General features: G+C 45.1%; 1 protein-coding gene and 1 long non-coding RNA gene across 4 annotated transcripts in view; one reads left to right on the top strand and one right to left on the bottom strand.

Moving 5' to 3' along the window:
• Positions 1 to 20,691, bottom strand: part of LOC308198309 — a 37,729-nt gene extending 17,038 nt beyond the window's left edge. The window contains exons 1-2 of one of the 2 annotated variants that reach the window (XR_013953814.1): positions 2,594 to 20,676; positions 384 to 1,830 (exon numbers count right to left, since the gene is read on the bottom strand). This is a non-coding gene — a long non-coding RNA (uncharacterized lncRNA). Of the gene's footprint in view, positions 1 to 383 lie in introns of both variants that reach the window. The other variant, XR_013953813.1, reaches the window with a different exon arrangement.
• LOC308198300 (uncharacterized protein) overlaps positions 1 to 24,703 on the top strand; it is a 240,330-nt gene that overhangs the window by 56,608 nt on the left and 159,019 nt on the right. The gene's annotated exons all lie outside the window — the stretch shown is intronic.

Here is a 24,703-nt window from a genome sequence, read left to right on the forward strand (position 1 = left end):
ACAGTAAACCCCTTGGCCAGTGTACCTTTGGCCAACCATTGCAATTAATTCAAGCCTCTCTAACTGATTTGTTCTGTCTTTGCAGAACTCACTCGTTTTTACAGAGGGGAAGAACAGCTATAGGAAGTTGTTCTTTTTGGTTGGTTGGTTGGTTGGTTTGGGGCTTGGTTTTTTTTGAGTTTTCCAATGGACAGTAGCCAAATCTTAGTCCAAGAATGTCTGTATGGGTATAGGGCATCACCAAGGCTAAATAACTCGCGTTGTTAGCCTTCTGTCACTGTCCCATGGCACATGGGTCCAACTTGGAAACAAAGAGGCAGCAGAGAAAACAGATGTTGAAAATAAAATTTGCTGTGTGACAAGGATACAGGAAGATCACTAACCAAAAATAATGTTTCCTGGATGATCACAGCCAGTGGAGAGAGAAATCTGTGCATCCTAAATGGAAGAAGATGACATTCAGTCTTCAGCATTTCCCTGTTCTGCCTTTATCACTTTTGTGCTCCTGCCAAATCCTGGTACCTCTTCATTTGCAGTGCTTCTGGAAACTATTCTTTCCTTCTGAACCTGACTGCAAAATCTTTGAGAGTGGGTCAGGGGCTGGGCACAATGTCTTTCAACATTTTTTATTGCATCTTGGTTCATCTTTGTGTATCGAGTTTTTTGTCTGAGCTCTCTTCAGAGCTAAAATCTTTTCCCGTTAATTCTGGTCGTGCCTCTTGCTTTCTCAAGAGCCTTGATCAGTTCCTTCTATTGTCAAAGTCAGTGTATTTGTCCTCCCCTACCAGCCTCCACACAGCCCTGCCCAACGTACCCCCTCAGCTCGTCTAACATCACAGCAAGCATGGTCATCATCTGAGCAAGCTGATGGGTATACAGCATCTGCTGCTCTTCCAGCATAACCTCATCTCTAGGATGGTATAAATTGCAGCCAAAAGTAAGGGGAGAGGGGAGCTGGGGCTAGGGGGAGCACTCAGCACTGCCGAGGGTGTAGAAACAGCTTACTTTGACTGGATGTGGGAGAAGGATCAGTATTTTGGACGGAAATCTCAAGTATCTTCAGAGGTCTGGAGAGCTGGGAGGAAAGCAGGCTGAGTTGCACGTGGCCAGACCTGCGCTGTCCCATCGGATGTGCCATCAGTGCTTGTGTGTAATACTCGACTGTTCAGTCACAGGGTTAGATATGAAAAATGCTGGAGGAGAACAGGCTCTGTGTTTGTCTCTGCAGAGCACCACGTGCTCTTGCACTGGTAGACGGGCAACGAAGTGTGGTATTGATACCAGACAAACTCCAGATCCAGAGCAGCCCAAGGCCAACAGGGGAGGAGGTTGAAATGTAGGATACGTGAAGAGTCAGCGTGATCCACCGAGATAATGCAGAAATTCCGGCTGACATCTGAAATTATGTAGCCAGGAAAAGATAAGGCTCTCCCTGGGAGGGAAGACAATAATTGTTTTTTAGTGTAGCAGATCAGAGATTAGGCACTCTCGTCTGTAATCTGTCATGGTAGAAACAGTAGCTTCCTGTGCTGCTACTAAATGTTTCAATTGAAGACTGCAACTGTCCACAGCCTCCTCCTCCATTTATCTCTGGAGAGAAAGGATTAAATTTCCACCCACTTTAAGTTAATTTTGAACTTGGAAACAGTGCGTCTTCTTTCTCCTCTCTGATCATTTCCTTACAGATGAAGGGAGGAGGCTGGGTAAAGCAAACCAGAAGGAGCAGCAGAGGCTCTGCCAGCTGGGGACATGCTGGAGGACACTGATATAGGAGGGCTTGCTGTTTAACTCCTGGGAGGGCTCGTGGTGATGTCTGCAGCCTCCTGCTCCCTGGTGTGGATGAGGAAAGGAGAACTGAAGGCAGTGACTAACTGGTCTCCTTCTCTTCTCACACATCTTCTTTATTCCAGTTTTGTTTTCCCTCCAAGTGCTGTTACTGAGCAGGGTGCTATGTAACACTCTGCTTGCTATGTAAAGCAAGAGAGCCAGGGAGCTTTAAAAGAAAAGTAGTTAGCCTGTTTTTTGTTTTCTTTCCCCCAAGGAAGCGAGCGGAGCTTTGGTCTGTTTTTGCATCTGCTTCGTGAGTGCACTGCACAGACCCCAAGCCCAGGGACATGTTGCAACCCCACCTCCTTCTAACACACCAGCACATGTACCAGCATAAATGCATAAGCAACGAATTGGGTTATTTTCTCTCTGTGAGGTGGATTTATTTCCCCCCCTACTGCTTCCCACAAGCCTCCCGACCCTTTTGCCCCCCCTTTGGCAGGCCCCTTACACTTGTACTCTGGAAAAACAGTAGTAACTAGCATTTGTGCCTTTGGCAATAAAACCACAGGCCTTGCAAACCCCAAATGGCAAAAAGACATTTCCATTCCAATCCCAGTTTTAAATTAAACTGTAATGAAAAATCAGCAGTGGCAGCTGGGACCAGAGACAGTGATTGTCTCGAGGAACAAAAAAGGGGAAGGAGGAGGAGAGAGGGAGAGACTGCAAGGAAAGCTCAGCCTGGTAATAAAGCAGCTGGTAAACCTTCAAGTAAAAAGAAATTAGAAAAACAAATCTAGCAGAGAGGGAAGCGGAGACGCCTGACCTTCCGTGCGGTACCGTAGAGGAGGGCCACTGTGAGCTGTGTCCCAGCGGGCTGCGGTGGGAGCTGCGCAGTCCTGTGCTGACATCTGGAGGGGACGTGTGGCAGCCGGGCACCGGGCTCCTCACTCCTGTCTGGCCTGTCCTCCTCATCCTCAGGCACAGAAGGACCCCACCGCTCCCCTGAGGGGCAACAAGCGCTCTGTCTGCCTCTCTCAGACATGTGCAGGCAGCCCTGAAACACACAACTAATGGGTAGCGCTGTTCCAGGACTCTTGGAGGTGTTTCAATGAAAAATAGAAAGCTAGCCAACGAAACTCTTGATTTTGTTTTTCATGTGTTGGTTCTTCAAGAAGTCAAGGTTTTCTTTGGTAAGCAGATACTTTATTTGGTGCCGGTGGGAGGCTAAAACAAGGAAGACAGACCAACTTTGAGAGGGATCAGGGTCTGCAGTGTGAAATTTGAGTTTTTTTTGTGTTTGTTTTTATTCTTCATCATGCATACAGCAATTCAGCCAAAGACCTGACACGTTTTCCTGGCATAGCATAAACAGTTAATTGCAAGAATACCTTGCTACATCTCGTCCTTGTGGACAAAATTGTAACATCCACAAGCTCAACATGAATTTGTAGTATTTAGTTTTCCTCAGTTGCTATTAGTTTTTTTGTATTTCATCACCCCAGCATGAAACTGAAGGATTAAAAAAAGGTGAAATTCACTGCTCTGAAGAGTTTGCAATGAGAGCAAGCAGGCCTAGGGGGGAAGTAGAAGTGCAGAGGAGCAAAGGGATGCTTCAAAGGTCACACAGCGCATGAATAACATTTCTAAGAAAGGAACCAAGGTCTCCAAAGAGTCAGTTTAGTGCCCCATGCACAGGACTACACAGTCTTTGCAGAGCCTCTGCCGCTCCTGGGCCCTACCATAGATCTGGCAGGGTGTATTTGAGGGGTTTGTGGTACTCACACCTAGTGCAGGGAGGTGCCTGGTTCATCCAGACCCAATTTCACCCGTAAGTGAGGTGACAGTACACTGCACATAACCGCACAGAGTCACGCCGCTCGCTTGCCTGTACAGTTTTGCAGTTGACAAATGCATATCCAGTTTTACTCTGCCAGACCTGAACACAGCCTTGATGTGGGCTGCAGGTTTTAGCCACGTTATTTGTAAACCATAAGAAGTGCTGATTCAAAACAAACCTGTAGTTTTGTTCATCTTTAATTTTCAACAGCATCAGGAGGAGAAGTGAGTTGCTAGCTATGTCTTCTCCTTAGATTGTCTGCAAGATACAGGGTCAAACCGGTACCTGAAATTACGGTTCCAGTACAAGTTCCTCAAAACTAGTTAAACAGTTACATCCTCTGAAGTCCCAGAGCAGTAAGCACTGAAATATTTAGGCTGTTAAGGTCAAATACAAAGTAAGCTGTTGGCCTAAATTTCAAGGTTGCTGAATACCACCAGCTTTTTCACTGAAGTCATAGGAAGAACCCTCATGTATTTCAAAATTAGGCCAGTTGTATGTGCATCTAAATAAGGACTTATAGCCTACATTTAATTCAGAGGAACTGTGAGCCTATTTAGAAAACCTCCTGCCTACCTCTGCGCCTCAGTTGTAGCAGACGATGGTAACTGCTGTGTGTTTGACCTGTAGATCATGCTTCAGTGCATGTGGCAAATAAAAGCGTTTTCATGTTGTTTGCAAAAAGCTGCTCAGGCTATTTTGTTATCGAGACTAGTATAAGGGAATTAGATACCCAGCTTCCGCTGAAATGATTTTGTTTCATTCCCTGGCAGTCTTTTAGAGGAGGAGGAGAGAAAAATTACAGATGAGATTTCATCTATCAGGAGCTCACATCTATAGCATATTCTCTGATCTCCATCACAAGACACACACAGGCAAACCTCTCTTCTCCTATCCCACTCCTCTGCTGGCCTGGTGTGCATGCAAGAGAAGTGGTGCAGGCGAGGGGAGTTCTGGTAGAGTGTTTTGGCTGCCATGCATCCTTCTGGTTGGCTGAAATGCTTGTAATGCTGGTGCTGCAGCCAGCTCTGGGTGAGCCTCTGGCAGTGTGGCTCACTTGGAAGCACCCACAGGAATGTCGGTGCCTGTGAACACTTGATCCACATGATCCCAGCACCTTGGGCCTTTCAAGGCAGAGGACAGTCTTTCCTCAAAAAATGCATTCCTCATGGGATTCCTAGCCATACCCTAAACCTCAAAAAAAGTCTCACCTCTCCTTGCTTCTTTACTCAAATTGCTTGTACTGTCCTTGATGCTAGTGTTCCTGTGCTTACACTTGAGGAGGGAGAAACAGGGAGACGTTCATTCAAGACCACCGCTCTGTTTCACAGCTGGGTTTTCCTCTGCTGTTTGTTTGCTTTTTATACCAGCCATGTTGGGATATTAGCATGATAATGCACTTCTGAAGGTGCTGTTGGATGGGACTAGGTCCTTTTTGTTTGTACAGTGGTTTGAACCATTCACAGTTGTGCACTGGCCAGAGGCCAAAATTCTGCTCCCTGTTCTGTGCCAGCAGCTTCCACCGACTCCCAGACAACGCAGAAGCCCCGGGAGCTGCCTGTGGCTGTGTGCATCTGGGGACAGAGCTTAAAACTCAATCAGCAACTTGCTAATTCTGTACAAAGCTGTAAGCAAGGCAGTCTCAGAAATCAAAATAAGCTCCTGTGAAGACTTGAGACAGATACAATCTGCATTGTTGCTACTTCAGTGAACTCTCGCTTTTCAAACCCAGCAACTTGGTTATTGAGACCGACTCTGAGGGACCACAATGGGTTCCTTATAATTATTTTCTGTTGTATAACCTCTTCAAAAAGAAAAGAAATGGTATGAGACTTCTCTGTGAAAGGTTTCAGGGTGTTTACAGACCCTGAACCATATCAAAGAGATTTCTGACATGAATTCCTGAGTTATTCAAATAACAAGAGGTCACATTTGAGGTAAGTAACACATTTGGGTTACTTAAAAGATCTAGTGGGCAAAGCTGTACGTGCTGTCAAACAACTGAGTGCATATACAAACCTCCCTGTGTCTTTTGATCTCTGCACAGGGCACAGAAGGCAGCACAGGACAGCTGTGAACTTGAAGAACATGGAATAGCAATAAACTTGGATCTGTTTGTGCTTCTGTCAAAGCTAGTGGCAAATGTCCCGTCAGTTTCACAGAGATCAGGTGCACGGCTCCATGAGCACCATGGATAATGCTTATACAGTGCTGTGGGAACATGTTATACGTCAGAAAGTAAGGTTTCAAAGTGTGTTGCATGGAAGGGCACCATTAGAAGTAGGCTGGAGGTCTCGGTGTGCTACCAGCTTTCTGTTTCACACCCAGACCAGAGACTGTCTCTCTTAAAATGTTCTTCCAATGGGAGAACCATGGATTTATAGCATGTATGTTGAAGAAACGACAGTGGTGAGCATCTATTCTGACATACTGGAACTGGTTTTATAGATCTTTTATCTGGTCGTTGTGTGAGCCAGCACATCCTTTCACAGCATGGAGAAAGCTCTTTTATCGCTGACACTGATGCCGCAAGGTGTCGGTTGTATGGCTAGAAAGGGAAGGTTGTACCAAACCTCAGCTGTGCTTAGGCTGCACCTGGCCTGTTATCTGAGGTGCCTGGGAGCAGCTGCAAATCACAGAATGGCTGAGGTTGGAAGGGACCCCTGGAGGTCACCTCGTCCAACCCCCCTGCCCAAGCACAGTCACCTGGAACAGGTTGTCCAGGACCATCTCCAGGCAGCTTGTGAGTATCTGCTGGGATGGAGACTCCACAGCCTCTCTGCACGACCTGTGCCAGTGCTCAGTCACAGTAAAAAAGTGTTTTCTGATTTCAGACAGAGCCTCCTGTGTTCCAGTTTGTGCCCAGTGCCTCTTGTCCTGTCACTGAAAAGAGTCTGGCTCCATCTTCTTTGCATCCTTCCTTCAGATACTTATATACCTTGATGAGATACCCTCTGATAGTCTTCTGTGGGCTAAATAGTCCCAGCTCTCTCAGCCTTTCTTCATATCAGAGATGCTTCAGTCCCACTGGCACTTCTGTGGCCCTTCTTTGGACTCTCCAGTAAGTCCATGTCAGTCTTGCATTAGGGAGCCCAGAACTGGACACAGTGCTGCAGGTGTCGCCTTACCACTGATAGGTAGAGGGGAAGGATTTTCTGCCTTGACCTTTGCAGCAAGGGCACATTGCTGTCTCCTGGTTACCTTGGTGTCCGCCAAGACCCTGAGGTCCTTTCCTGCAAAACTGCTTTCCAGCTGGGTGGCCCCCAACTTAAATGCCCACTCCCTGCATTGGAAATTTGTTTTGTCTGTGCATTGTTCTTTGAAAGCAAAAAACCCGTTTTCCCCCAGCCCAAATATGTTAGGGACTTTTTTTCTTTTTTTCTTTCTATAAACTTCCAAAATAATTCAGCTGAAATTTGTCTGCAGACAGTTGTCTCTTGATCTGTGAGAGAAATCAGATGGTATTTTAGGAGCTCAGAAATTAGCTCATGTTCTTGCAAATCCAGCAGATAACAGCTTGCTCAGTGCCATTCACACAGCTGTAGGGGAGAATATTAAAAAACTTTCAAATTCTATTTATTAATCTCGCTAGAAAACTTGTCAGAGGGAAAAAAAAATAACAAACCCTCTTCAGCAAACTGCATTCCCCTAGTTTGTGTGAGATGCCATGGTAGCAGAAGAAATGTCTGGAGCTTTACTGGAGGAAGTGAAGTGTTAGGGTAACGGAGCAGGACTTAGGATGACTCCTGCGCTCTGTTACTCATTCTGTCACTGCCCCAATCCGGGCTCTTTCCTGAGCAGGTCCAAGGACACTGCTGCCTGACTCATTCAAGTAATCAGGATGACTGAAAGCCTAATCTGACCTTAGTTTAACTGACAGCGAGGCATGATAACAACACCTGGCTGTCTTTCTTATGGCAGTTCATTCTGGACAGTTAAACTCTTTGGAAATCTTTTGAGCAAAAAGAACTCGGTAATTACAAAGAGATCATATTTTACCTAGCCTACACTGGCAAGTTCTTTGGAAATACAGTTTTAATTGCTTTTTAAAAAGACATCTTCCCTCCACCTTGAAAATCAAAAAAAGGTTAAAAATCTCTATCACATTTTTCCTTATTCTTCAAGAAAATTGAGCTCCATTTTTGAAGCTGATTTAAGTGAACAACAAAAAATGTTCGCAATTTTCTTACTCAACTTTGTAGAAACCCAAAATACAGGTCTCAGCCTTTAAGACTCTTGATCTTGTATTTCACAAGTCATTTCAAGTTCATATCAAAAGCTATCTCACTGCTAGGGTTTCTTTTTTTTTTTTTTTTTTTTTCCCCAAGCTATATTTAAAATGCATCTGTTTTATTCGCCTTGGACTGACAGTCATCATTTATCCATTTTCTCTATCTGAGGGGAAGGGGAGGGAATCAGTTGACAGAAACAGTAATCTGCTTGAGAAAGCCGTAGGCTGTTTGATATTAATACAGAGGATGATTAATCAAAGAAAGATTACTCCTCCAGTAATAAGCAAAGGATGAGGTCAGTAGCTGGGTAGCAGAGACCAGGCAGCATTTACAGATATGCACGGGGGTCAAGAGTGAATAAGGGAACCGCAGGAGTTTTCAGTCCTTTAGACCGTGGTAATGACCTAGCTGGGTTAGATCAAAGATCCCTCCAGCTCTGCAGCCTGTTTCTCACACTGACCAGTCGCAGATGTGCGGGGAAGAACTATAGGAAAAGGAGAAAGCGAGGAGTACTCCTTCCCTGCTATACTTTTTCAGCAATTAATAGGCTAGGGACCTCATAAGTGTGTAAGTCATTGTGTTTGAAACCACTGGTGGGTGTACCTGCCATGAAAGCATCCAATCATTGTTTAATCCGTTTCTATTTTTGGCCTCCACCAGTAATGAGTGGTAATGAACTGCACAGTGTAACTGGGCATAGTGTGGAAAAGAAACCATAACATAATCCCATCAGTGATGCTAATATCCAGGCCCAAGAAATACCAAATGAGGGATGCACTCATTGTTTCTTTAGTCCAATTTTTTCAGCGTCTGTTGAGGACTGAGAGCGTGTCTGCCTCCTCCCAAACGTGCCACTACCAGCTCATCGAGAGCCTTGTGCTCCAGCAGCCAGCGAGTGCTGCAGGCCTGGTGTTCGCTGCGGGCTGCGTCCAAGTCATCTTCTGAGAAGAAGGGGATTGGCAGGGGGATGCGGGAGGTGGGCGTGCAAGACCAGGAGTAATGATGAGACAGGGAGACAGGTGTGCGAGGTAGTAGGAAGTGGAAGGACTGGGTGATACAAAGAAGGTGAACCAGAAAGCTGAAACTGGTTTTGAATGACGCACTGTTCTTATCCGTGGCACCAGCAGTCCTTAAAGCAGTCTTGCTCTTTGTGCAGTGCAAGCAGAGTGATGTGGTGTGAGCTGTAAGCACAGCTTTCCAGGGCTCTGGAGTATCAGTAGGTACCAGTCTGCTTGGTCTGTGGTTGATCCTCTTCTCGGCAGGGGATTTCACCACTTGTATGATGTGGGCTGGGAGGCAGGCTGGCTGTTTGTCCTTCTGAGCGCTCCTGGACAGGGGAACAAGCCCTTACTCCAAACATAGATAAGGGTCTTTGGATACTATTCCTGTCTGGACTTCAACAGGACACCCACAGGGATTTGAGTCCTGCAGCAGGGTCTGCCCTGGCAGTGAAATCAGTGAGACTTTTTGCAAATGCAGGAATTGACCCATTGGATCCAAGAACAGAGTCGGGGGCCCTTCTGGGTCAGGGAGGAGCTGCAGGTAGGTGTGTGCCTTCCTAAGGCCAGGGTTCGTGTCTCAGCTGTGCTGCACTTGCAAGGAGAGAGCTGAATGCATCCAAGTCTCCCAGAATCCCCCCTCCCTTTCCCTGTGTGTATTGAATACAGTGCAGATTTCATCTGTAATAAATAATTCCTAAAAGTCAAAACAAGAAGCGCATTTGTTCCATCTATTTTTAGCTTTGCCACTTGCTTAAATCTTAGGTGCCTGACACTGCTTAGATCTATGATAAAGGCAGACAGCAAGAACCTTATCGTGCTTTGATAGGACTGTTTTTTGTCAGCACACTCTCTCCTTTGTCATCAGCCTTAGAAGGCAAAAAGCTGGAAACCATTCATGGGGAAATAACTGAAACTCATTCTGCCAAAGAAAGAAAAGAAAGAAAGAAACACAAAAGACAACGAAAAATGAAAAAGACCCTTGAAACTGGCTGGGGCAGTGCCCTCGTGATGACAGACGGGTACTGAGCCCTGGCGTGACTCAGCCTTCTACAGGATCACACCAAAGAACAGCTTGCCTCCTTTGGACAAGGAAACGACCACCTGCCTAAAGCCTGCCAGAAAAGCACAGGGCCTGGAGACGGTTTTCTGCATCGTGCTCTCCTGCCTCAGACACGCACACTTGATCCCACCTGATGGACAGGGAGATACCAGTATCTTCTGTGCTCCTGATCATATCACCGATTCCCTTCCCTTTCACTTCTGTGATACCTTCTGTGAACAGGAGCCCTCTTCCTCCTGTTCACTTTTGCAAGAGTCCCTTGCTTTCAGCTCTCAGCTCCTGCCTTCTTGTAGTGAGCAAAGAGCATACTGTCTCTAACCTCTTCCTCTTGGTTAGCCCAGAAGACTAGGAGGGAAGGACATCTACCTTACTCCTCTCAGATATATTTTCCAGCGCAAGGTAGTAAGATAAAGTCAAGCCTTGGGTCAGGATCGCTCTGATGTTTGCCCAGAATCCCATAACCTTTTTTCCCATGGCTGAGGCTTCATAATCTCCCCAACCCACTGGCATCTCGTGTGGATGTTGGAGGAGTGTTGTGAAACTCCTGCAGCTCCCTGGTTGATGTGGATTGCTTCCACAATTGTGGTCTTTGCTAGCATTAGAGAAAGAAATGACATTTTCCCCCAGCTCAAAGGGAAGGTCTCAGAAGGGAGGGGTAATGGACTATTTGCATTTTTTGTTCTTTTTTCTAGTCTGTAGAGTGCCCCCTCCAGGGTCACAGAGCCTTTTTACCTGACTGGCGCAGTTTCTCTAGGATGCTGGAGTAATTCTGACTTCTTTTGCCTTCTTCCTGCTGTGTGTTGCAGTTTCAGGGCTTTTGTTGTACTCAAGGGGGGCTAATTGTTGGCTGCCTTTTCAAGTGTCTGTACTTAATAAGTAAGACAGACCTGTATTTGGTTTACATCTATCGAAGTTTTGAAGTATTGAAGTGTAAAAGGTGGTTTTACAAATTGAGCTCTAAATGGCTAATGTATTTTGGGTCTTAGGCATATGGTGCTTCCCAGTGGTAGTGGCTCTATTTCCATGTGTAAATGCCTGCCAAATGCTAAAGAGGGAAGAGCTTCAGGTTTTACAGGTGATTTGGAGACTGTTGAGGCTTTTGACAGCCTAGAAGAAAGGTGGTTTGGAGGCAACTCTTTTTCAGTGGAGAAAGGATTTGCTTGTTCTTTCATCTCTTTTCTCTGAACAGCATTGATGTGATGTGAAAGTTTGGATTCCTAGCTCTTCGTCTCAAACAAACGTTGAAAGCAATCGATCCTACAGCTCTGTGGTTGAATAGGCTTCAAAAAAAAAGATGGTTTATTTTCCTGATACAGAAGACACAGGGCAATGGCATGTGCTCCATTCCTAGCCTCTGTTGTGCTTCTTAGGTACCTGTGGGCGGGTAACTCAGCATCTGATTTTTATTTTTATTTTCAAAAAACTGTACTTGAGTGAAATGTTAGGAGCTCAGAATCACGTTCCCAGCTCCTACAATCAAGTTACTAAACAAAACTGGCCAGTTTCATCATCGTATATGCAAATACAAATTTGTGCTTGTAATCACAGCTCTTGTTTCCATGCAATTAAGTGCACACAGTTTAGAAACCCAGACCTCTTTAAAAAAATAAACCAAACCTGGTATAACTGACAGCTTGGTGAGTCAGTTGCTCCATGTCTTTGTAAAAAAGAAAGGAAAAAAGAAAGAGGTAAAGTACATTCTCCCCCTCGAAGAGAGACCATGAAGCTCAATTTCTTCATATTTGATGATTATCTTTAGGTGGCAAAGAGGAAAATGCATTAAGACACATACAGTGTTATGACTTGCACTGACTAAAAGTAGCATTTGCCAAGAAAATGATGTACTGAAAATGACTGTTACTGTTATAATGCCATCAGCCAGGGTAGCTGTGAAGGATTTGTTTTTATGTCTCTGCCTTTAATTTCATCATGATTTTTAAAAATTCCCAGAGAGTGTTGCAGCTGCTCCGGTATTAACAGCCTTGAAATAGAAATGTGTTACTTAGCAAGATACAGCTGCAGAGGAGAAAAAAAAATCCCCAAACAACAACCCCAACATTTGGATTGATTAATCTACCAAGATGGTTATTCGTATTTTAAATTCATGTTGTTTAAACTCAAATCTGTTTGCCTCCCAGCCATTTTATTTAGTTATGTTTTTTGTGAAGTGGCGACAAATTCCAAGATCTGCATAAAAAATGAAGGCTGCCCAAGCAGCTCCGCAGCTCCCGCGGCTTGTTGGCTCCTACTTGTTTCAGTATCACAGATCGAGCCACTGAAATAGGTCTCACGAGGCTCTTTATCCATGGTGATGTAAATAACTATTCCCCCTCACTTTGCCCTTTCTGCGGAGGCTCCCACCATGTTTGATAGTGTCATTGTAAAACTGGCCTTTCCTCGTTACGGGGGATTTCATAGCAGCATGATTAGTGGCTGGGAGAGCACGCAGTGTATTTGCACGTGTCAAGGTATATAAGACCTGGGGGAACAATAGGAGAAGTTCAGCGGTTCCCAGTTTGATTATGACTCGCTCCAGCACTGCTGTTAGAGAGCACATTTCTGCTCCCTTTCCTTCTAATGCCATAAAGCCATTGCTGTGTCATGAATTTAGTAGAGTCCTTTGCTTTGCGTTACCTGTCTCTAGCTGAGACTCCCTTCCTGCACTCTGTTGGCAGCCCTCAGATAAGCACAAGGGAACCTCTCTAGCCAGTGCCACCAGAAAAGGGGGTCTCAGAGAGGGGTGGCCAGCTTCTCTTGTCTCAAGAGCTGCTTATGAAGTGCCTGAGAGCCACAAGAGACCTGCTGTGAATTGAGGGAGAAGAGGAGAGAGCTCCTTTGCCTGCTGGGCCAAAGGCGGCACCGTGCTGGTCCCTGCTTAGCTGGCGGCTGGGCTCCGAGGAAAGCAGCCCCGGCTGCTCTGCGCCTCCCTCAGCCAGCTGCCTGCCTTGCCTGCCCCACAGCTGGAGAGTCCAACAAGGACAGCTTCGACCAGACCTAAAGGTGCCTGACTCAGATGCTGGTGGGGCCCTTCCCACGTTCCATCCCGTGGCTGCACTGAGCCTAGGGCAGTTATCTTGCTGGGAAAAGCTCGGTTTGACATCATCTGTGGCTGTAACAGGCTTTCACATCTGGTACTGGGCAGATGTGGTTAGGCGAGGAAACAAAAGAACACGAGGGAGCATCCCTAGAAACATCAGTCCGATCGAGCTAGGAAGGATTTTCCTTCCGAAGTGTTCTGTGAGAACTCACACTCCGTAGTGCCTCCTTCCGCAGGAAGATGAGAGGAACGTGACTCCCGAAAAAACCTGTGCTACCACACGGGTGTGCCTGTAAGCACAGCGTGAGAGCAGGCAGTCCCAAAAAACAATGTTTCAGACCTTCTGACATGCTATGATATCCAGGGGATTTCCTCCAGCAGTCGGTAATATTCATGGGTTTTGGAGAACTGTTATCCCTTCTAGTCCTGTGGGGCCATCTAATTTATAGGAAACTGAGAAAACAGGAAATTTGTGGCATTTCCCAGCCCTCTCAGATTTTTTTGTGCTGATGGTATAATCCCATTCTCATGATCAAGAGAGAGATACATCTTTTGGTCAACTGATTATTGTGTAGCATTTAATGCTACTCCTCCAATGGTGCCTTAAGCAGCGAAGCATGCTTTACCTCCAGTATGCTGCTTACAGAAACCCAGCTGGATTAATATTTTATTCTTATTTAAAAAGAACTGCCCAAGGTTATCTTATCCTGTCAGACCATACTTTTTCCCCTCTCTAAATAATTCCCTTGCCCTCACATTGTTTCAACTTTTTATTTAGCAGCTCTCTGTTTCTCTCCCAGCTAATTTATTCCTTGAAGTGCCTCCTCAGTCCTTTTAGTTTGTCTGCTCCTTTGCTGATGACATTCATGCACCCTAGCTCAAGTAGACTACAGCAGCTTTTTCTTCCTCTCTCAGAAGTTGCCTGCAGTACTTTAATAAGTTCTATAATCTCTCTCTCTCTCTCCTTTTTTTTTTTTTTTGGTAAAGAATGCAGATTCAGTTTACCTAACCTTTCTAAAAACTGCTGCGTGTCTGAATCTCCCTGTTGCCCTCTGGTACTTTTCCATAATATCCTTCTTTTATGCGGTGACCAAAACTGCATTCAGCATCTTAAATATGACCTCCCATGTACTTAACCGATTCTATAATAATTTCCTGTGACTTACAATTAATACCGCAGTATTAATGTTTCCCAGGATTTTGCAGAGCAGTGAGGTTACATTCCCCTTTTGTTGAGGTTTCCCCCACATGCATTTCCAAGCTGGCTCTTTCTCATCCTGGCCCACAGTCCTCTGTTGTTAACCACATATTGCCACTCTCTCCTCATACAGGTCTGGGCAAGGTGCTGGGGATCGTGCTTCTCTGATGTTTCTGTACTGACTGGTGGGCGTCCCTCCTGGACAAGTACAGCTGTCAGCCTCTGTATACCAGGCATCATGCTGCAGGGTTAACATTACGAGGGGCTTTGCATTCAGCCCTGTTCCCCATGGGTTTGGATGCTGCCATACTGCCGAGCCGCCTCTGCTGTGGTGGCACAAGGTTACTTATTTACTGTTCCTGAGTATCTCTGGACAGAAGGTGATCGGAGTCTCTTTTTTGTGAAGCAGGTACTCGATCAGATGGGGAAAATTAAGCGCACAGTTGTTCTAACAGTAAGGAAAGGAATGAGTCTGGGAAAAGAATGACAGATTTCTGAGTTTCAGTAGTTGTGTAAGTTCCATGCAAAGTAAACTTGAGCTTGATTCCTTCTATAAAGTGCAAGGAATTCCTGACCACTCACCTCCTGGCAAACTGCATACTTCAAAAGATAAAATCTGGCTCTTTGTGCTAGGAAATGCATTACTTTTTTTTCAAGTGACTCTTGGCTTTTTCGAAGTCCGAGAGAATGATTCTATGAAGATAAAGAGTAGAATCCATGTCCTATTACCATTCACTCCTACAGGTATTAAGCCAAGTATCTCTTGCTTCAGCATTCTTGAAGGCAAATTTCATCATGGATAAAGAGAATCCCTTTCAGTTTTACAAAGTAATTGTACACATTTATCTAGACACTCCAGATTGTAGGCTCTGAGTGCTATTAACCTACACAAGGCAACCACTTGTGTGTATACATAATGTGCTTTTCTGGTTTTCCTACTTGAACAGTAAGTACACAGCTATGCACCCATAGACATGGCCTGGCTATATTCATATAATTAGATCCCTCAAGTAGACACTGAAGCAGGTATGTTGCTGGTTTTATAAAGAGCAGCCTGGCTGGCTGGCTTAAGAGGTACTGACTGAGGTTTTGTTCTTACACAATGCATATGACAGTGCTGCAACCAGGTCACAGGTCTACAGCACATACAAAGGTGAAAATATGATTTGTGCAGAGTGTGATTGCAGCTCCCAGTCTATAATCACTTCATCCTGAAGTGTACTTGTTATATAATTATCAGGAGGCCTGAGGTGACAGAGCAGAAAAGGACACTGGAGGAAGTGGAAAAATTACCTGGGATCTATTCAGACAAAGGAGCACTTGCTAATTAATTTCAATGGAACTCTGTTTCTCTTAGACTTAGATGACAACTCCAAACCACCCAAACCTGTCAGTAGCTAAGCAGGATTTCAGGGAGTGCTGTTTCAAAGAATCACAGAGCGGCTGAGGTCAGCAAACATCTCTGGAGATTGTCCAGTCCCACCACCTGCTCAAAGCAGGGTCAGCTGGAACAGGCTGCTCAGGACTGTGTCCCATCATCTTTTGAATATCTCCAAGGATGGAGACCTCACAACCTCTCTGGACAGCCTGTTCCAGTGTTCAGTCACAGTGAAAAAAATTTTTCTTTGTTCAAATTGAATTTCCTGTATATGAATTTCCTTTGTGCCCACTGCCTCTTGTTCTGCCACTGAGCACCACTGAGAAGAGTCTGGCTCTGTCTTCGTTACTTCTCCCATCAAGTATTTAAAGACACTGATAAAATCCTCCTGAACCTTTTCTTCTCCAGGCTAAACAACCCCAGCTCCCTCAGCCTCTCCTCATGGGGCAGATGCTCCAGTCCCATTACCATATCTGTGTCCCTTTGCTGGGCTCACTCCCATGTGCCCATGTCTGTCTGGTATGGGGGAGCCCCCGCCTGGGCTGAGGAAGGATCACCTCTGTCAACCCGCTGGCAATTCTCCTCCTCGTGCGTCCTGGGATGCTGCTGGCATTCTTTGCTGCAAGGCACATTGCTGGCTCACGGTCAATTTGTTACTGCTTCTGCACAGCTGCTTTCCAGGTGGCTGGCTGCCAGCCTGTACTGGTCTGTGAGGTTATTCTCCCCTGATTTTCTGCTGATATGACCACGTGCATAAAAAACTGCTGCAAAGAGAGAGGGCCACAGTGCTCCTGGAAAGAGTTACAAGTCATATCTCCAGGTCAGAGGCATTGTTTTGGTGGCAGCACCCACCTGCTTTGCTGGGTCCCCTCAGAGCAGATGGAGCAGTGACCACCTCCTGCATGCACCCACAGGAAAGCTAAGCAAGGTCTCCGTAGGCAGTCGCTTTGTGCTTGTGAATTCTCGAACCAGTTTTTGGATTTGCACAACCATTTCAGTTTCTTGAACCTTTCGTGAACTTCAGCTGTGCCTTATTCAGGGATGACTCAAGTTAAAACTATGCACGTTTCTCTAGCTGTATTGCTGGGAGCTGAAGACTACCCCTCAAAACCTTGGCCGCCCCAGATGAATGCCCTTTCCCTAGACTTAGTCCTTGGCTGACCTGGATGGACAGAGCTGTGCTGACATCAGTGAGAGCTCAAGGAGCTGGGCGGTCCCATTTTCTCCCTAACCTCCTCTCACTTAATTCCCTGCTTCCCTTTCACAAACACAGCTCTGTTTGCTCTCTCACTATGCAGTATATCATTCCCCTTTCCCTCTGTCCTTTTGTAAGATTTTCGGCCAGATCCTTAGCTGTGGTAATAGCTCATTGTGCCCTTGAGCTCGGATTGGTTTCGCTTATCAGAGCTGCACGATTTGTTTTAAGGGAGCTGTGCCAATTCATAACAACTGATGATTTAGCCCCATTCTTCCACCTCTTGTTACAGCATCTCCCTTGGTTGAATATCCCGTGGTTGGATATTCAAACTCTGTGGTGCGTGCTGAAATAAAAGCATTCTCCCTTCTCCCAGCAACGTCTTGGTGAATAATAGAAAACAGTTATCCCTTGGTAAAGCAGGCATCTTACTGAAGCGGGCTGGCTGGTCAGCATGCAGACTGGTACAGAGCTAGTTTCCTAGTTTCCCCCTCAGCGGGCTCATGAGACAGTGTGTTTTGTGCAATTATTTCGATTCTCTCTGTAACTACCTGTCCCTGACTCTTTAAAATGAGATTTTTTCTCATTAATTAAGTTCTGTGGCCTTTATGAGAAAATTAGAGGAATATTATCTTTTTAAACCAAATTGGTATTTTAAAGGTCTAATAAGTAAATGTATGATTTCAAAATTAAACATGATATTTCATCTTTGTCTGCTGTGCTCATTAAATATTTAATTAAATTCCAGGCTGAGATGGATTGATGGTTGGGAGGAGGGGGGTGTGAGTTTCTTCTTCCCGCGCCCCCCCCCCCCCCCCCCCCCAAAAAAAAAAGAAGTCTGCTTTATTTGGAGGTCTGAAGGCTTTGTCTGGAGAGAATCTTCAAAGCCCTACTATATGACACTACTGCTGTTGAGGAAGCAGTGTATCATAGCACGTGAATGCACTGTGCTTTCAGCTAAACCTTGTATTCACCTTTGGGTCTGGCCTAAGGAGGTAGGGGCAGGGGCTGGCTGTAGTGCTGCCACATGCGTAAAACTTCCTCTCATCTCTAGGGACCTCCAGGCATGGTTAACCAGTTCAGGAAGCTGTCTAGCAGAGTGAGATTTTCATTTGCTCAGCTTGGTGGGGCCAGAACGTAGTGAATTCAGATAATTCTTTGTCGTCTTTCTCATCCCCTTATTCTGGGACTCTTTCTGGCTGCTGGTGTCAGTCTGGTCCACTTCAGAGTTTTTAATTTTTATCCTCTGCTTCCTGTACTGCCAGGCAAATGGAGATTCACCGCGGTGCTGCCTGCACTGGCCACAGCTCCACACTACTTGGAGGCTCGGGGGCACATACCACATATTAGAGAGTCTGTGGCCTCAGGAGTGCCAGGTTAGTATGAAGCAGGTCTCTGTGAAACAGTGCCATGGTCAGTATTTTTTTTCTTTCTTGCAGGTCTACCATTTGTTCATGTCCAAAGTATCTGAGTATGAACTGAGGACTGTAATGAGCTCATTTGCCAACCACATCATACACAGATTCATAATCGGATCAAACCCCACTTGAAACTAGATAGACATCCACTTCTTTGGGAAGACCAATTTCCATTCAAAATCTATTTTTGGTTGGTTGATTTAGATGTATTTTTTATTGTGCCGTCCTTATTCTTCAATGCAAACAGTTCTTCCCCATAAGGAGAAGCCTACAACAATGTCTTGATATACAACAATTTGTCCACCCTTTTCTTCAGACTTGGTCCAGTCTGAAACTCTGCCTTGAAGAGGTTTGGTCAGTACTCCAAACCAAGACTCAGGCCTTGTCCAGTGACATCATTGCTTCCTTATTTCCCTTGGAAATATTTCATGCAGCACTTCTTAGGATTTTACTTGCCTTTTTTATGGACATATTATATTGCTCTCTCATAATTGTCCAATGATCAAATAATATACCTCATTTTTTCTTCTTCTTAGTCATTTCCAAGTAATAAGCCAAGGCTTACAGTAGGAGTTCTGTTACTAGTCTCCAAGTGCATGACTTCACAATACTTAACTTTATTCCATTTCTGTTTTTCTAGTTCTTCCCACTTGATATAGCGATAGTCTTTTTTTACTGACAGTGCCTTTCAAATTTGTGCATCTCTAAATCACTTTTGCATACACCAGCTCTTCGTGCCAAGGCCATTAAATTACAGAAGATACAGAATAAGATTGGTTTCAATACCAGCTGTTGAGGGCTGACACTAAGCAACCTCCCACCACAAATGTCTTCCTTACAGTGAGGCAATTGCCTCATTCCCTTTAAGAAGTTCTCGCAAGTTCTCTTACAACTTTAAAGTTGTCTGATCTCTCCAGTTAAAGCCGTATCTTTCTATGTGGTATCATATTAAATGCCTTACTGAAGACCAGTTAGTAAAAAGCAGACCATTGCCCTGAAGAGTAAAACCCTATGTTGCATTTTCTTTTAACTTCATGTCTTTAATAGCTCTTCATTCTAAAATACCCTCTTTAACCTTGCATACCATGAAGGTCAGACTCGCACATTTCTCTACTTGAAAAATAAAAGGTATCTTGAGTATGGAGATAGTTAGCTCTGCGTTCATATTATATATTGTTTATTATCTGGACACAATGTCAGCACTTAACAAGTAAGAATGAATTTTGGGTGCTGGAGTTAATGACTGTCATCTAGAGAAAGTAAGAGAAAAAGTCAGAGTAAGCTGGTATTAAATGCTAAATCATGTAGCAGCTCATGAACTCACCTTTCACCTCTGGGAAGCTGGATTTAATAGAAATTCATCGGAGGGAGAAAAATAACGACCGCAGCTCAGCCCCTCTGCAGGTCTGCACACCCCAGGCAATCGGTGGTGCGTGTTCGCGGGGGAGGCATGCCCGATCCGATCCGTAAGCTCTTGCAGATGTTGCAGCTTGTGCAGTGCTGCTCTCTGGGGGGCCGCTGCTATCAGGACCCGTCTGACCTCACGGAGTTTCAAAGCAGTACTTAGAGCCTGATGCTGGCCCTTACCAGCCCAGGCTGTGGGAAGCAACGAGGCAAGAGATCTGGACCATGTGAGGGAGCCTGTTCTTGAGCAGGGAACCTTAAGGCTCGTTTCACCCGTGTATCCCCTGGCACCGACATTTTGGACAGCCCACGGGGAGGTGTAAGGCCTCTGTGGGCCTTGCGTTCAGGTGGCTGGCAGGACTGCTGGGGAGCAGGGGCAGGGGGAGGCAGGGTCAGGCTGTTTTCCCCCCAGCTGTCACTCCATACTGCAGGGCTGGGGACGCTCATGCCATTTACTGCCCTACAACACCTGTGAGCTGTGGGAGAGCTGCAGTGGAGAGGGAAGAACCAGCCATCAGCATGGCTGAGCATGGCCTTTCAGTTTTGAGAAAGAAAATGCCTCCATAAAGCATGAGCTGCTGCAAGAAAAGCCTTCCAACCTCACTCACTCCCCTTCATTTGCCTTGCATACACACTGGGAAAATACACACACAGACAGCAGCACTGGGTACTCCTCATACCTCACCCCTGCTGTTTGCTTCCCACCCCATCTCCTTCCACCCTTCTCTGCACAGGAGTTCTGCACCGGGCTGAGCAGACAAACAGCCCATCTCGGCTCTGCCCTCGCACAGGCAGCCCGGCCACTCCTGCCTGTCTTGGTCTGGCCTGCTGTCTGTGGGCTACTACTTGATCACTGCTACTTTGGCCTGTCAGTTCTCCTTACAGCCAAGCGACCTGCCCACAGTCGTTTCATGTTCTTTATTTGCTGGATTACATTGTTCTCCCGAGTATGTTGCCTGAAACTGCATGAAGTGCTCTCTCCCTTTCTGCCTTAGTTATTCCAAGTATCAATCACTCCACAACCACCTTCACTGTTATTAACCTTCTTCCTGTCTTCCAAATCAAAACCCATTTCTCACTTCCATATGTCAACACCAGCAACAAGCATCGATTAAATGTCTTTCATTTTTAAAGCACACAGCCTTGCTACCCTTGCTTATATCTTAATGCTTCCCATATGCTTCTCATCAGAGTTTAAATTCCTCTGTTTGCTTCCTCAGAGAAGTCATTCTTCATTATAATAAGTTGCCCCAAGTAAATTTATTCATCATCTTTTTCTATGACAGCCACGTTCTTTCACTACGGGAAATTAAACACTGTACCATATGGCCAGAGCAGCAAACTTTAGTACTCACTTGCTCAATTGTTTTAACACTTTGCCGCCTTCGTACAACAGTCTGTTTGCCACTAGTGTGTCAGGCTTCCGCCTGACATATGCATTAGACACGTTAATGGGAAGGAGGAAATTAAGTGTAGTTGACAATGTGAGGAAAGAACAGTATGATCCCATTAAGTTCCAAAAATTCACTATTTCTACTATTTTTCACTGGGCTGGGGAAAAAAAAAAGCCCCTTAAACTAATTCCTCTGAACATGGTACATCATTAGCCTGCTGTGCTGCCATATGACACCTTTCAAAATCAGAACAATGTGAGAATTCAGAAGTCTGGGGACAGCATATACATGGCTCTGCTGTGCATCCCTTTTGTGAGCCTGGTACTGTCATTAGCTTTACTTTTCATGCTGCAGTTGTTCCTCAAGCCATACTAGCTCCTGTCTAATTAATGATATACCATCAGCTACTGCTAGAAGCTTAATTTTCTCCATGTTTTTCTTAAGAATTTGGCTTTCCTGACAGAGGCTTTTTGATGCATGCACCAAATTGCTTTTAATAGTACAGGAGGAGTACAGACTTCCTTCCCTGGAGTCTCTTCTGATGTTGACTTCTTGAATATCTTTCTTATATGTATATGGATCTCTTCTCATGAGATAAAAGAAAAATATGAAATGGTGGGTAAAGACAGTGATGTGCTTCCACAGATATATTTCACTTCCTTGCAGCAGCTCTTAGTTCTTCTGCTGTTCTTATTGTCTATCTGTGAGCCAAATCTCTGAGCTGGAGGAAGGCACCCCTCCCCCTACAGTGAGTAATTCAGGGCTGAATTTACCCCTTCTCTCCAGATTTCCTCATGCTCCTTTATTGAATTTCAGCTTCGGTCAGGCAGCTAGGAGAAAAATGGCACCTTCTGTTATGCCGTCTTTCTATTCCTGTTTCTGATTGACAGCTGGCAGTGCTGTAGGAGCCAAGCAGCCCCCACTGATGCCTGGTGTGCTCCTTGGGCACGACTCCTTGCCCCCTCATGCCAGCAGGGCAGTGAATTGCTGCTGACTGAAGGGAATCCCACTGCAGGAGCTGCAAGTCTCTGCAGGTGTGTCTCCTGTGGGTGTGTTTCAGTGGAGCACAAGCTGCTGAACAGAGGCCTCTGGGTGAGGTTGTGTTACATCTTCAGATTTCCCCATGCCTTTTGCAACCCCAGCTTCAGCTCACAGCTCTTTGGTTTTTCCTTGTGACAGAGGATGAGCTTTTGTTCTGCCACTCACCCACAGGCCCATGGCCACAGCCTTGGGATGTTCTCAGCAAGGCAGCTGCACTGCTAGGTTCAGAAACTGTTTCAGCGAGAGAAGGAGAGATGATGAAGTCAATGTGACATGGCACTCTTGTGTGCCAGCCCTCTGTCAAATATCTAAGAGGTGTTTTTCTCAAAAACTGGTGTTCTGAAATACGGAAGTTTTGAAATGGTATAGTTTTACAAAACTTTATTGATTTTTAAATCTGCAGAGCCTTAAAAAATAATAGCTTTTACCAACATTATTCATGCATCAGATAATACATAGTTTCATGTTTTATCAATTCAGTGTTATCCTGTAAGGGCTGAACTTGACTATGCTATTATTCCTGCTGTTGTTGTAAGTAAAGCATTGACAATGTTCTCAGCAGTTTATTTAAAAGAAAAAAAGATGTAATAAAACAGTAAAACAGGCATTTTGCATCCAGCAAGGGGCTGCAGGAGGAACTGTGAATAACCTGTGATCTTAAGGAAAAATCAATGACAGTCTCTCAAAGCTCAAGAATGGTTTTCGAGGCTGTTGCTAGGGGGAAGGACTGGAAGTGTGTCTGCTGGTGCTCCTGGGCTTCCAGGCAGATGTGGGCAGCTGCTCAGATGGCAGAAGTCCACAGAGTCCATTTGGGCTCGTGTTTGTGTAAAAGCACCTGCTTTTGCCAAGCTTGCTGTAAGTTTAGAGCTCTGCTCATCTGACATAAAATAACAATATCCAAGGGTTTCCATTACATTTCTTCTTTCTGGATCCAGTATTCCGCCCTGTGTGTAACAAGCAATAAAATGAATACCTGAAATAAAATGAATAATAACCAATAAAATAAAGCTCTTTAAAAGTACTTCCTATACTTCAAGTAGTGATGATTTCATTCAGTGCAAGATTTCCTTTATGCTGGTTTCTCTATTATCTCCATTGCTCAGTGTGCAGAGTTCCTGCATTATACATGAAGATAGATCTGGGAGCACAAAGACTCACAGGATTGGGAAGGAGGTCATCTATTGCGTCCCTCAGTCCCAAAGAGGGATTGGTTATACTTAAGCCATTTTTTGTCTCCCTATAATGGAGACCGTACAATCTCCCTAGTCAATCTATTCCAATGCTTTATATCCTTAGAGAGCTCTTCTCAATATCCTACCTAGGTCTGCCATGCAGCAATTTAAATCCATTACTTCTCATTATATCCACCGTGAGGAACAGGTCATCCCTCTCATTTGTGAAGCAGTCTTTTACGTATTGGAAGACTGTTATCATGTCTTCTCCAAGTGTCTTTTAGACGAAGCAGTCCCAATTCATTTCATCTTTCCCTGTAAATCACATTCTTCTAGACATACGATCATTGTTGGTTTTCTCCTTTGGGTTCTCTGCAACTGGTCCATGTTTTCCTTGAAAGCCCTCTGCTGTCATTCCTCAAACAGGCATAGGTCAGATCAAAGAGCTGATGAGACCTTCATTGCAGCAGTCAGGGAATAGTGTTTTCCTTTGAGTGCTCTCTATATATAAGTGAAAAGGCTGCTAAATGGGCTCTTAGAGCTGTTCTCAAATTTATAGTACACCCCTCTTTTACTATCAGTGGTCCAGCAAAAAAAAAAAAAAAAAGATATTACACAGCTTGGGTGTGTATTCATTCATCTGCAAAATGAGCTGAGATTCCAACAAAATATTTAATCTAAAAACTTTGCTGAGTGAGTCAACATGAATATGTCTGCATGAAATTATAATAATCCATTGCATGTGGGCCACCATATAGTCGAATAGTAGAGATGAGTGGAATCAGGGAGTTCATGCACTCACTGCTGCTGGAGCAGCTCAGAGTAGTGCTGCTTTGCTGGTCATTGGGTAAGTGCACAGAACATGGTAGTCACTGCCTTGAGGAGCCTAAATCAGAAGGGTGAGCAGTGGTAGGAGATGTTGCATTTCGCAAACGGGAGAACCAAAACTTGGGAGAAGAACTGATTTGCTCGGGATTGTTGAGGCAAAGAGGAAAGGAGAACTCACTTCCCTGAGTTCCCTTCTTGCCATGTCCACAGGGCATTCTTCCTTGCCAGGAATGAATCTCTGGGCAGTCCTCGGAGATTGCAAGGTGCTATCTTTATGGCTTGTATGACCTTGAAGAGACATGAAATTAGGTTTCTTCCAAAGAACCTGGTGTTGTGTAATGAGTACACAGGAGTCAGTTTTACCATGAAGGACAACAAAGAGATGTGCAATACTTATGTGTACCATCTTCTTTTAATTTCCTTTAGCTTCAGAGATAGTGAGCTGTCAGCGGGTGGGCTGTGACACTACACGTGAAGATGAGATCATCTCTTCCTCTCCTGCGCTCTCAGTCCACCCTTGTACCAGCAATTTGGCATGAGGTCCAATTCCTATTGGTTTAAATGGATCTGCAGGGTTCCCCTTGGGCTCTCGAAGTGGAGAAGGGAGTGTGAGCCAGAGGTTTGCATACTTCAAATATTATGACTTTTTGATATCAGGGATTTGAATGGCTCTTTCTGGGAGTGTCAGCTGGCTTTGTGCTGAGTTTCTTCATCCCTGGGGGACTCTGTTCACCCCCT

The sequence above is a fragment of the Anser brachyrhynchus genome (assembly GCF_964034855.1).
Source record: "Anser brachyrhynchus genome assembly, chromosome: 7".
NCBI classification, from domain to species: Eukaryota; Metazoa; Chordata; class Aves; order Anseriformes; family Anatidae; genus Anser; species Anser brachyrhynchus.